The sequence below is a fragment of the Antechinus flavipes genome, chromosome 5, assembly GCF_016432865.1.
Source record: "Antechinus flavipes isolate AdamAnt ecotype Samford, QLD, Australia chromosome 5, AdamAnt_v2, whole genome shotgun sequence".
NCBI lineage: Eukaryota > Metazoa > Chordata > Mammalia > Dasyuromorphia > Dasyuridae > Antechinus > Antechinus flavipes.
The window spans coordinates 185,442,568-185,457,361 of NC_067402.1; positions in this window are offsets into that span (position 1 = coordinate 185,442,568).

Consider the following 14,794-nt stretch of genomic DNA (forward strand, 5'->3'; position numbering starts at 1 on the left):
CATTCTGCATTATCTTTCCTTGTCTTTCTAGCCAGTCTGACAAGTGTGTAGTGGTATTTCAGAGTTGTCTTAATTTGCATTTCTCTGATTAATAATGACTTGGAGCACTTTTCATATGTCTAGAAATAGTTTCAATTTCTTCGTCTGAGAATTGTCTGTTCATATCCTTTGACCATTTATCAATTGGAGAATGGCTTGATTTCTTACAAATTAGAGTCAATTCCCTATATATTTTGGTAATGAGGCCTTTATCAGAACCTTTGACCGTAAAAATGTTTTCCTAATTTATTGCTTCCCTTCTAATCTTGTTTGCATTAGTTTTGTTTGTACAAAAACTTTTCAATTTGATATAATCAAAATTTTCTATTTTGTGATCAATAGTGATCTCTAGTTCTTCTTTGGTCATAAATTCCTTCCTCTTTCACAGGTCTGAGAGGTAAACTATCCTGTGTTCCTCTAATTTATTTATAATCTCATTCTTTAAGTCATGAACCCATTTTGACCTTATCTTGGTATATGGTGTTCAGTGTGGGTCAATGCCTAGTTTCTGCCATACTAATTTCCAATTTTCCCAGCAATTTTTGTCAACCAGTGAGTTCTTATCCCAAAAGCTGGGGTCTTTGGGTTTGTCAAACACTAAAGTATTAAAGGTATTGACTGTTTTGTCCTTTGAACCTAAGTATTCCACTGATCAACTAATTTATTTCTTAGCCAATACCAAATGGTTTTAGCAACCACTGCTTTATAATATAATTTTAGATCTGGTACAGCTAGGCCATCTTCATTTGATTTTTTTTTCCCATTAATTCCTTTGAAATTCTTGACCTTTTGTTTTTCCATATGAACTTTGTTGTTATTTTTTCTAGGTCATTAAAATATTTTTTGGGAGTCTTATTGGTATAGTGCTAAATAAATAGATTAGGTAGTATTGTCATCTTTATTATATTCACTCACCCTATGCAAGAGCATTTAATATTTTTCCAATTGGTTAGATCAGACTTAATTTGTGTGGAATGTGTTTTGTAGTTTTGCTCATAAAGTTTCTGATTTTCCCTTGACAGATAGATTCCTAAGTATTTTATACTATCAGTAGTTACTTTAAATGGAATTTCTCTTTGTAACTCTGACTGTTGGATTTTGTTAGTGATATATAAGAATGCTGATGACTTATTTTATTTTGTATCCTGCAACTTTGCTGAAGGTGTGGATTTCTTCAACCTTTTTCAATGCCACAGGAAGTGGATATTCTCACATTTTGCAGATAAGGAAATTAAGGCAGATAGAGATTAGACAATTGTCTAAGGTAACTTAGACTAGTAACTTGTAAATATCTATGACCAAATTAAAATTCAATTTTTCCTGACTTTGGGCCCATTGTTTCATCTACTATGTCACCTTGTTGCATTTTTCTTAGAGGTAACTAACTACCAAGAGGAATTCTAAGAAGACCTAGAAGTCAATTCTGTGTACATAGATAATTATTCAAGTGCCAACATGTCACTAAGAAGTACTCTAAGCCTAGGGACAGTAGATTTTTTTATTTCTCTAACTAGTTGATTCCTCCAGATAATCTTAGAACTTTTTATTCGATATTCACCTTACATATTAGTCACTGATTTTCTTTACAAGTAATTGGTTTATAAGGCTCAGAAAAACGACCAGTTATTTATAGATTACAGATAACAAATAGACCCAGCATTAAGCAACCTTTTCAGAGGTCTATATAGTGTCATTACTTTATTACTTTCATTGGATAAGGTTTCAGTAAGAAATTCTCAGGATTATTTCTCCATGTCTTAAGCCTTCCTTACCTTGTAGTATGGTATGATACTTCTATAGTCAAGATTGCCTTGTCAAAGTTAAAATAGATTTAATTAAAAGAAAAAAAAAGAAAACACATTATATGTCAGCCAAATTTATCAATATCATTTTAGATTATTTAGAATTGCTAGACAATATAAAGTTGGAATATTGCTGAGGTGTAAAAGATGATAGTGGTGGATTTAGGAAAATATGGAAAGAGTTGGACTTATGAAGAAAGATGTTATCCACTTTCAGAGAAACAACATAGTACAATCTTATGTTGACATATATGTGTATATGATTATAGGCATCTTTGTACATTTATATGCATGCATGTGCATATGTATATATGTGTGTGTGTACATATATATGTTCACATATATATCAATGAGCATGTATATATAGATAAGTATTTCCATGCTTACTTGTAGCCTTCTTGAGGAAGAGCACAGGGAAGAGGGGGGAAAGAATAAATAGCAAAGAACAAAAGAAAAGCAATAAGGAAGCAAAGAAAAGATGGACTGTTTTGAATACAATGTATAATACTTATTATAAAAGCTTTCTTAAGACAGAAGTTATTGCTTTAAATTTTGAATTCTTGGAATTCTGTTCTGCTGTGCACATGGCAATGTTTTTTCTCTTTTTCTATTTTGTATCTAAGTTTTAAACAAATAAAAAAATTTATGCCTAGCCCCTCACATCTCCTTCAACATCTGTGCCATCATTATCATTTTGACTTGGTAAATTCTATCATATATCCTCCCATCACGTATTCAAGTGTTACACTTCCTACTTTATGTTGTGCAACAACATATTGTAGCTCAGTGTAGTAGAATTAATTAAAAAAAAAAACCTTCATTCTTGAACCCAAATTAGATGAAATGAAGGTAAAAGCTGAAGAATTAACTTAAACCTGCTGAAAGAAAAGCCAAAGAATCTGAAAGCATTAAAAATCTTCAGTTGGACCAAAATGTGCATATTCCTTGACTGAGAGATTCCACTGTCAGACACATATTTGAGAAAGGCAATGAACTGAAAGACTCCACAGACAAATAACATTTTTTACCAAAATCAAAAATAAGAAAGAATTAAGAGAAAACAGAATATATAAAGAAGATAACCAGAAATAAAATTGAAAATTAAATAGATGGGATGGAGTCAAAATGATGGAGTAAAGGTAGGAACTTGCTTAAGCTCTCAAATTCCCTCCAAACAACTTTAAAATAACACCTTAAAATGAATTCTAGAATGGCAAAACTAACAAAAGGGTAGGGTAAAACAATATTCTGGTCTAAGACAACTTAGAAGTTCAGCAGGAAAGGTCTATGTCACTGGGTAAGAGCAGAACACAGTTCAGCACAGGTCAAACCCCAGCAAACCAGCAGCTTATCTTAGGCATGTATATTGGAGTCTTTAGCCCACAAATAAAAAAGGGGTTATAACATTGGTCCTTTGCTGGTCCTGGGTGCAAGACCCTATTGCATTGCTGGCATACAGTTTCAAGTCCCAGTCTCAGGGCAAGGAAGAGCAATAGCACTCTAAAGTGTAGGGGAATAGTAACCCTGGTCACAGTCTAGACAGAAATGGCTGCTTGTGGTTGCTTTTAGACCAGAGCACAGGCCAGGAAAGCAGTAATTACACCTCTCCTTAGATCATACTATCTTGGAAGAACTGACCACTAAGACTATCCTCAAAAACAGGAGCACAAAAAACCTGAAGCTTGGGACAGGATTCTCTTCATCCAGGGAGAAGAGCCCAACTTTATCATAAAGTTAAAAGTCAAAAAATAGTCTGGAAAAATGAACAAACAAGGAAGCTGATCAAAGAAAGTTATTATGGTGACAGGGAAGAGCAAAACATAAACTCAGAAGAAGATACCAAAGTAAAAAAAAAATCTATATTCAAAGCAGTCTCAAAGAAAAAATGTGAATTGGTGTTGGCTCCAAAAAGAACTTCTGGAAGAGTTAATTTTTTTTAATCAAATAAGAGTGGTATATGAAAGGTAGAAGACAGCTACATGATTCAGTGGATGGAGCACTGGGATTGGAATCTGAAAGACTCATTTTCATGAACTCAAATCTAGCTTCACATACTTACTAGTTATGTGATCCTGGACAAGTCACTTAACCCTATTTGCCTTAGTTCCTCATCTGTAAAATGTCCTAGAGAAAGAGATAGCAAACCACTCAAGCATTTTGCCAAGGGAACTCCAAAATGGGATCATGAAGAATCAAACAAAACTGAAATGACTGAATAACAATAACAACAAAAAGAAAAAATTGGAAAAAGAAATGAGAGTAGTACAACATAATCATGAAAAAAAAGTCAACAATTTGGAAAAGAAGGCACAAATAATACTAAAGAAAATAAGATCTTGAAAAACAAAATAAGCCAAATGGCAAAAGTGACACAAAAAATCCACTGAAAAGAAGTTCTTAAAAATAGAATTAGACAAATAGCAAAAAAAAAAAAAAAAGTACAAAATTCACTGAAGAAAAGAACTTCTTAAAAAGTAGAACTGACCAAATTGAAAAAAAGGTACAAAAACTGAAGAAAATAATTCATCTCATTGAAGGGCAGAGCCAAGATGGTGGAGTAAAGGCAGGAATTTGTCCAATCTCTCCCCTAAATTGCTCCAAATTTCTTTAAATAATGAGTTTAACCAAATTTTAGAGCATCAGAACACCTCAAAATATGGAGTAGAACATTTTTGAGCAAAAGGCAAATTAAAAGCTCAGCAGAAGGTCTGTGACACCAGGGAAGGAATCCAGTGTGTAGTCCTAGTGCAGAGCACACTGGCACAACTCTGGACCTGGACCCAGCCTCAGACCTGGCCCAGGCCTGACATCTGAATCAGTACTGGTGGTTTCTAGACCTTTCAGCTCTCAGACACCAGGGAGAACTTGGAAGGTCAGTGGAGAGGTCTGTGGCAACAGAGTGGGAATCTGGTGTGTAGTCCCAGCATAGTCCAAGTCAGCAGAACCAACCAGCACTAGATCTTATAGCTATAGTGGGGTAGGAACACATCTAACAGCTCCAGGGCAGAAAAGAGAGCTTGTGGTCAGATTCCTAGAAGGATTTTTGAAAACAGCTGCACAAAATCCCTGAATCTTGGGACAATGTACCCTCACAGGACTCTATTTTAACAAACAGCTAACAGCAGAGTAATAGGCTAGGAAAATGAACAGGAAAAAAGTTTCTGACCATTGAAAGTTATTATGGTGATAAGAAGGACCAAAACACACTCAAAAGATGATAACAAACTCAAAGCTCCTATATCCAAAGCCACTAATAAAACAAGAATTGGGTTCAGGCCATAGAAGAGCTCAAAATTAACTTTGAAAATCAAGTGAGAGAGACAGAGGAAAAATTAGGGAAAGAATTGAGAGAGGTGCAAAATGAAATACAAAAAGCTAGTGAGGAGAAGAGTGCTTTAAAAAACAAAAATGGCCAATTGGGAAAGAAAGTACAAAAGCTCACTGAGAAAAACAATTCATTAAAACAGAAATGAGCAAATGGAAGCTAATGACTTTATGAGAAATCAAGATACAATAAAGCAAACCTCCCCCCCAAAAAAGAAAAAAAATAGGAAAAAATGTATGAAATATTTCATTGGAAAAATAACTGATCTGGAAAATAGAGCCAGGAGAGATCATTTAAAAAGTATTGTCATCCTGAAAAAAGGGCCTGGACATCATTTTTCAAGAAAGTATCAAGGAAAAGTATCCTGATAGTCTAGAACCAGAGGGTAAAATGGAAATTTAAAGAATACACCAATCACTTGAAAGAGATCCCAAAGCAAAAACTTCCAAGAATATTATAGACAAATTCAGGAACGCCTAAGTCAAGGAGAAAATGTTGCAAGCATCCAAAAAGAAACAATTCAAGTATAGTGGAGCCATAATCAGGAAAAAAAAATTATCTAGCTGCTTCTACATTAAATGACCAGAGGGCTTGGAATATGATATTCTGAAGAGCAATGGAGCTAGGATTACAACCAAGAATCACCTACTCAGCAAAACTGAGTATAATTCATCAGAGGAAAAGATGGTCATTCAATGAAACAGAGAATTTTCAAGCATTCATGATGAAAATACCAGAACTGAATAGAAAATTTGATTTTCAGACTGGAGAAGCATAAGGAGGTAATCAGGAAAGTGATGTCATAAGGAACTTAATAAGGTGTATCTGTTTACATTCTTACATAGAAAGATGATACTGGTAACTCATAAGACCATTCTAATTATTATGGCAGTTAGGAGTATATATAGACAAAAGGCATGAATGTGAGTTGAATTATGAAAAGATAACTTTTTTTAAAGTTGAAATTAAGGGATGAGAGAGGAATGTACTGAGACAAAGGGAAAGGAAGAAGTGGAATGATGCAAATTATCTGCCATAAAAAGTGCAAGATAAAGCTTTTACAGTGGAGGGGAAGAGGGGAAAGAAAGGAGGAATGAGTAAACCTTATTCTCATCAGAATTGGCTCAAATAGAAGATAACATCTATAGGCAATAGGGGAAGAGAAATTTATCTCACCCTGCAGGAAAATAGGAGAGGAATAAGGAAATAGGAAAGGGGGGGGAAGGAGATAAAAGGTGGCATATTGGGGGAAGGAGTGGTCGGTAGCAAAACACTTTTGAGGAGGGATAGGGTGAAAGGAGAGAAAGAATAAATGGAGGCAGGGCTGCAATTAGCAATAGTAATTGTAAAAAAAAAAAAGTTTAAACCAAATTTCTCTGGTGGAATATTATTGTTTTCTGGGAAATGATGATCAGAATATTCTCAGGAAAAAGAAATCTGGAAACTCCTCCATTAACAAAGTGAAATATACTATATACAAAGTAATAGCAATGTTCTGGGATGACCAGCCATAAATGACTGTTATTCTCAGTAGTAAAATTATCCACAACTATTCTGAAAGGACTTATCATGAAAAATTCTATCCTTCCCCAGAGATTGAGACACTGATTGTGTCTGAATGCAAATTAAAGCATTCTCTATGTGTCTCTCTCTATCTCTCTTTATTTTTAACTTAGTTTTTCTTGAGGGTTTTTATTTTCATTAGGGTGGGAGATCTATGTTTTCTTTCACAACTTGACTTTTATGGAAATGTTTTGCATAACCACACATGTGGTTTCTTAATTGTGGGTAAGGATAAGAGAGAGAATCTAGAACTCAAAAATCTTTAAAAAATTGTTTTGAATGTAACTGGGGAAATACAAAATTAATTAATTAAAAATAAAAAAATAATTCATGAAAAATTAGAATTGGGGAAGTGGAAGCTAATAATTCCATGAAAAATCAAGAAAAAAATAAAATCATAACATATATTTTAACATGTTTAATATATTGGATTACTGGCCATCTAAGGGAGGAGGTGGGGAAAAGAGGGGAAAATTTGGAACACAAGGCTTTGCAGGGGTCAATGATGAAAAACTATTCATGCATATGTTTTGAAGATAAAAATGCTTTAATAAAAAAAGGAAAAAAAAACCAAATCAAATCAAAAGAAAGAAAAAAAAAGGAAAAATGTAAAATATGTTATTGGAAAAATAACCTACCTAGAAAATAAATCAAGGAGAGATAAATTAAGAATTATTGGATTGCCTGAAAGTCATGACCTATAAAGAGCCTAGGCATTATGTTTCAGGAAATTATCAAGGAAAATTGTCTTGCTATCTTAGAATCAGAGAGTAAAATAGAAATTGAAAGAGTTTGACAACCACATCCTGAAAGATTAAATTAAAAATTAAAACTCCAAAGAATATTATATTATAGCCAAATTCTAAAGCTTCCAGGTGAAGGAAAAAAATATTGTAAGCAGTCAGAAAGAAACAATTTACATATTATGGAGACCGTCAGGATATCACAAGATTTAGCAGCTTCTACATGAAACAATTGGAGAGCTTGGAATATGATATTCTGGAAAGCAAGGGATATAGGTATACAATCCAGAATTACCTAACAAAACTGATATCTTTTAGGGGGAAAAAATAAATGTATAACAAAATAGAGAACTTTTAAGTATTTCTGATGAAAACACCAGCACTAAATAGAAAAATTGATTTCCAAATACAAAATTCAAGAATCATAAAAAAGTAAATAGGACAAAGAAATCACAGGGGATTCAATAAGCTTATACTTGTTTAAATTCCTATATTGGAAGATGAAACTTGTAACTTTTAAGAACTATCATTTACCATTAGTTAGAAGAAGTAAATATAGACAGAGTTGACTAAAATGGGATGAGATCTAAAAAAAAATAAAATTAAAGGGTAAGAAAAAGTCATGCACTGGGAGGAACAGGAAGGGAGAGGTAGAATGGTATAAATTATCTCACATAAGAGAGATACTAAAGGGTTTTTATGGGGGAGGGAAAGATGGTGGGAGTAGTAGTAGTGGTGGTGACAGAAAATGCTTGAACCTTATTTTCATTGATTTTGGTTTAAAAGGAAATAATATACATGTTTAGTTGGGCATAAAGATCTATCTTACTCTCTTGGAAAATTGGAAGTAAAGGAGATAAGGGGATGATGGTTGATAGAAAAATTGGAGGAAGTGGTTATCAGAAATAAAACACTTCAGGAGGAACAGGGTAGTCAAAAAATGTGAAAATTGGTTACAGCAAGTTTCTCTAATAAAGACTTCATTCTTAAATATATAAAAATGGAGTCAAATTTATAAAAACATAAATCATTCTCTGATTAAGAAATGGTCAAAAGACATGAGCAGATAGTTATCAGAAGAAGAAATCAAAACTATCTATAGTTATATGAAATAATGCTCTAAATCACTAATGATTAGAGAACACAAATTGCAACATCTTTGAAGTACATCCTCACACTTATCCAATTGGTTAATATAATGGAAAATGACAAATGTTTGAAGGGGTGTGAGAAAATTGGGAGACCAAAGAACTTTTAGTGGAATTGTGAACTGATCCATTCTGAGGAGCAATTTGGAACTATGTCCAAAGGGCTATAAAACCATGGTTATGTTTTGGCCAAGTAATATCACTACTAGATATGTATCCCAAAGATTTTTTTTAAAGAAAAAAACCTAAATGTAAAAAATATTTATAGTAACTTTTTTTTCCCCAATAGCAAAGAATTGAAAGATGGGATGTCCATCAATTGGGGAATGGCTAAACAAGTTGTGGTATATGATTGTAGTGAAATATTATTGTGTGATGAGTTTCAGAAAAGTCTGAAAAGATATACATGAACTCATACAAAGTGAAGTGAGGAATCAGTAAAACATTGTACATAGTAACAGAAATATTGTATGTTATCAGCTGTGAAAGACTTAGCTACTTTCAGCAATGCAATGATCCAAGACAACTCTAAAGCATATATGATGAAAAATGCTCTCTACCTCTAGAGAAAAAAAACTGATGAAGTCTGAAATGTAAATCAAAACATACTTTTAAAAAATCCTCTATTTTCCTAGTTTTTGTCTGTTTTCTTTTACAACATGATAAATATTAAAATATTTTGTATAACCCTATGCATAACCTATATCAAATTGTTTGCATTTCAGTAAAGGGATAGGGAAGGAAGGTAGGAAGAGAATTTGGACTTCAAAATGTCAAATTGTTTTTGCACATAATTAGAAAAATATTTTAAAAAGAAAACTAAATTGATGTTTAAATATGCACTATATAAATATGTTACATGTATATTATACATTTTAAAAATATAATATACATAATATAATACAATATACCATATAGTATATATGTAACATAATATATTATGTAAATAATATATAATATTATACATATATAAATGTTATTAAATATGTTTTATAAGCAGAAATAAAAATATTTAGCCTAAACTAGGTATTTTTCTATTAATAACAAAGGAAATAGAAAATCTAGACAAAGTAGTTCTAGGAAGAGAGAAATAGAACAAAATATAAATGAATTATCAATGAAATAAACAAACTCTGATCCAGATGGATATACAAGTTAAATTTAGCAAATACTCATAAAACAAATGATTTCTAGGCTGTTTAAACTATTCTAGAGAAATGAAACAATTCACCAAACCATTTGAAAAAAAAATATGGTCTTGATATTCAGAGTAGGAAGAGATTAAGAGAAACCAGACAAAACCAAACCTAAACCAAAAACACTTATGAATATAATGGGTAATATTAAATTAAATAGTAGCACAAAGACTATGGAATCATAATAAAATCATCCAATATGTCTAGTTTATATTCATGCTAGTAAGGCGATAATGTTAAAAGTTAGGTAAGGTATAAGCATAATTAATCATATTAATTACAAAAATAAGAAAATCAAGTATTAAAGAACCTTGACTTGTTATTTCATTGCTATAAGGAAGGTCTCGTTGAAGAAACTTTTTATTGATGCAAATCAGTACTGTCTCTGAAATTAATAATCTTAAAAAAGGTTACTTTGTTTATGGAAAGATTAAATGGTCAATTCAGGATCAGCAGTCAGTAGGTGTCAGAAGTGAGACTTGAACCCATTGAGGTCAACTATTTATCCATTACACATGCTGCCTGTATATTATATGAATACACACACACACAACAAGGCCATAAAATATAAATTTATTTATGTTGAAAATACTGAAAAGCAGAGTAATAAAATGACATACTTGATAGGATCAAAAGATTCTCTCTGAAAATAAGAGCAAATGTTTTGTGTACCAGAAAAACAGTGAAAATTTTTGCAGCATGATTAAGAATAAAGCATGAATCCCCCAAAGGGCAGCAGGTGGCCCAGTGGATAGAACATTAGGCTTGGAATATAGAAGACTCACCTTCATAAGTTCAAATTCAGTCTTACTTATCAGCTGTGCAAATCATTTAATGCTGTTTGTTTCAGTTCCTCAACTGCATAATGAATTGGAAAAGGAAATGGCACCACTCTAGTATTTTTGCCAAGAAAACTCCAAATGGGGTCACAAAGAGTCAGACATGATTGAGCAATAAAAAAGATGCCTACTGTCTCCACTATTATCTGCTACAGTACTTGAAATTCTAGCAATAGCAATAAAACAAGAAAGATTAAGGAAATACACAGAGATAAAGAGGACACCTTTATCTCTTTCCTTGCAGCTTATTTACAAAATTCCAGAGTATTGATGGAATAATAATGGCTTTAATAAAGTAGCAGCATCCAAAGAACTTCTTAAAAATAATATATAAACTATATTCTATATATCCTACATATAGAATCTATAGTTCTATAGAAAGAGTGGAAGAAGAAACAGGAAAAGAATAGCCATTTTAGATAATTAATAAATATTTGGGAACAAATATAAAAACACACATAGGATTTCTATAACTATACCAGAAAGTAATTTTCATAGAAACAAAAGAACTAAATAATTGTAAGGGTTTTCATTGTTCATTCAATATAATAAAAATGATACTACACAAATTATACGGCAGACAGTGCAATACTAATCACCTTACCAAAGAAATGCTTTATAGAATTCAATTGAACACAATTCACCTTGCAGAATAAAGTCAATGATAATCATATCTAAGATTTATATAACATAGTAAGGTTGAAAAGTGCTTTACAAATATAACAATTGTTTCTGTTCTGACTAGAAACTCTGAGGGGCTTCCCTTCCCTGATTAATTCTTTCATGAAGGCAAAGTAGACTGACTTCTGCAGCAATTATTACTTAGCTTTTAATCACTGAATGGTGTCTCAGACAAATAATTTTGGGAAATATCTCAGTTTAAAAGGGCCAAGTTTTCCCATTTCATTCTGGGTCATTATCAATCATCCTGACCTAAGTCTTGCCACTGGATTCAGTTGACTCTGGAGAATGAGACTGGTGACTTTGCACTGCTCTGACTCACTCAAATCCAATTCACTTGCAAATCAAGATATCACTTTCCTGATGTCATTGTTGCTCTTTGAAACAAAGGATGAAAAACAGCAATAACCAAACTAATATAGCTAGGTGGTGCCATAGTGCACAGAGCACTGATCCTGGGGTCAGAAAGATCTGAGTTTAAATCTGACCTCAGACACTGACCTCCTTGGATTTTTATATTTATAAAGAATTTAGTATGGTGTCTGGTATATAGTAAGCACTATATAAATTCAGGTTATTATTAATTTTTTTTTCATTTTATCTCCATAACAACTTTGGGAGGTAGGTGCTATTATTATCATTCCATTTTACAGATGAGAAAACTGAGACAGATTTAAATTTTAAGTAATTTGCTTAGGGATGTCCAACTGGCAAAATATCTGAGGTAAAGTATGGAATCAGGTCTTCCTGACTTTTGGTCCAGCAGTCTTTCTTCTGTGACAAGTAGCTGGGAATAAATAATCAATAGAAAGGAAGAGCAGAGCTTGATGCTTTCAGACCTCAATTTTCAGGGACTGAAGCAATTACTACCCAAACTATTTAGAATTTGATTAGAAAAATAAGAAAGAGTCAGGGAAAGGAATAACCACTTATATAGTACCTACTATATGTCAGGTACAATGATAAGTATTTTACAAATATTATCTCATTTGATCCTCCCAACAATTCTGTGAAGTGGGTGCTATTATTCTCACCATGTTATAACTGAGGAAGAAAGCAGAGATATCTCAATGTCACATAGATAAAGTCTGAGGTTGGTTTAAACCCAGGTTTTCCTTATTTCAGGCCAGGTGCTCTTTCCATTGTACCACCTGGCAGCCTCAAAGAAAGTAGATCAATGGAATTGACTAGATAAGAAAGACCTAAAAACAAATGAACACAGCATTTTAATGTTTGGAAAATTAAAGAGCACAGACTACTAGGGTAGGAGCTGATTATTCAACAAAAAACTTCTTGGAAAACTAGAGAGCAGTTGGATAAAAGATACATTTAGATCAGCATTTTACTATACTATGTTATAGTATAGTTATACTATAAAAAATTCCAAATGGATGTGACCTAAATATTAAAAATTATACTGTAAAAACATAGACAAAGTTATAGATTTTTATTTTTCACTTCTGTTAATGGAGGTAAATTATATATATATATATAATTTATGTGTAATATGAAATTTTATATTTTTATATTTCAGTATAGTTGATAGATGTAAAATTTGGAACTAATTCCAGGACAGAAAAATCTAAAAGACAAAACAGACAATCTTGATCATATACATCTAGAAACTTTTGCATAAATAATGTTAATGCAACTAGAAGAAGAAAAAATTTTGGAAAAATATTTGTATTCCATATTTTTAAAAAGCATTTAACATTCAAAATAAATCACTTTTCTCTCAATACATATCATACATTTATTTCATTGTAATGCACATATCAAAGGTTATATCAGTTTTCCAAAGGAGAACCAAAAACTAGTACTCAGCACCTTACAATGTTTACAATCATTAATTATCTGAAAAAAGCCAATTAAAACACCCACCAAACTGAGAAAGATGTGAAAACTCAGCGTTGGATGAGCTGTAGGAAGACAGATATAGTAATTCTGAGCTGATGGAAACCTAAAACATGCCAACAATTCTAGAAAAATATTTTAGAGTCATTCCTAAAAAGTTATGAAATAGTTCATTCTTGACCCATAGATTTTACTACTGAGACTATGTCATGGTCATTATAGATTGTAAGAAAAGAGCAAGATGCATAGAAATGTTCTTAGAAGCACGGATGCTCAGTTGTTTTTCAGTGATGTCCTACTCTTTGTGACCCTATTTGGGGTTTTCTTGGTAAAATAAACTGGAATGATTTTCCATTTCCTTCTCCAGATCATTTTACAGATAAGGAAACTGAGACAAACAGGATTAAGTGACTTCCCCAGGGTTATACAGCTAGTAAGTATTTGAGGTCAGATTGAACTCAGGATGATGAGTCTTTCTGATTCCAGGCCTGATACTCTATCCACTGTGCAAAGAAATAATATGGCCCCCAAGAAATGGGAGGTTGTTTGTTTGGGGCTTTTTCTTCTTAGTCACTGTCTTGTTCTGTCTTGGCAGCTGGATTTTCCCCTTCTCTTTGTCTGTCTTTATGAAAAATATTTTATTTCCCTCTAGGTATCTTCCTATTATCATTTAAGCTGGGCCATACCCCATGGAGAAAGTAGTTTCAACTGAATGGTAGCTAGGGCTGCTACATTTCTGTGGATCGAAAAATAATTGGATAAGAGAAATGAGCTAAGAAATGGGTAGTTGAGAAGTGAAGAAAAGTGACGCTCTATTGGGATCATTTCATGCATGCATACACATAGCACTGAACAAAATAGATGATTTCCAAGATAATTTCCATGAACCTGCAATTTATAAATTTTATGAACTACTGATGATTAGAATTTCCTTTCCTATCTTGTCCTAAGGGGAAAAATACAGCTAAAAATTTAGGGTATAAGTCAGTAAAAAATTCACGCAGATAATTGTTTTTAATTTTGACAGGTTCACAGAATTTTCTCTGCAAATCAAATGGATTTTGATGTCATTTCTGAGCAGTGTATATATACATATTTATATATCTATTCACAGGCATACATACATGCAAAATAAAATGACAAAAAGCAATGAAAGTTATGTTAAATTATTACTATATACAAAGAGCAAACAGTTTTCAAATATGGTTTTGAGAGATTGGATACAAAGCATTAATTGCTTGCTGTGTGTTAGCTATTGTGCATACATTAAAAAAAAATCTCTGCTATCTAAGAATTTACATCCTAACAAAGGAAACATGTACATATATAAGTATACTTAGAATAAATACAATATAGTTAGTGTTTGCAGTTGGGGGTGAACAGGAAAGATTTTTTAGAGAAGTTAGTGTCTTTGAGTTGCATCTTGAAGGGATTCTTTGAAGCAAGGAAAGTGAAGGAATATGGTTCCAGCATGAGTAATAGGCAGTGCAAAGGCAAAAAGATGGGAAGTGAAACACTTTGTGTGAGGAACAGAGGTCAGTTTGACTCATTTGTAGTGTGTGGGAAGGAGAATATATAAATAGGACTAGAAATTTATAATGATG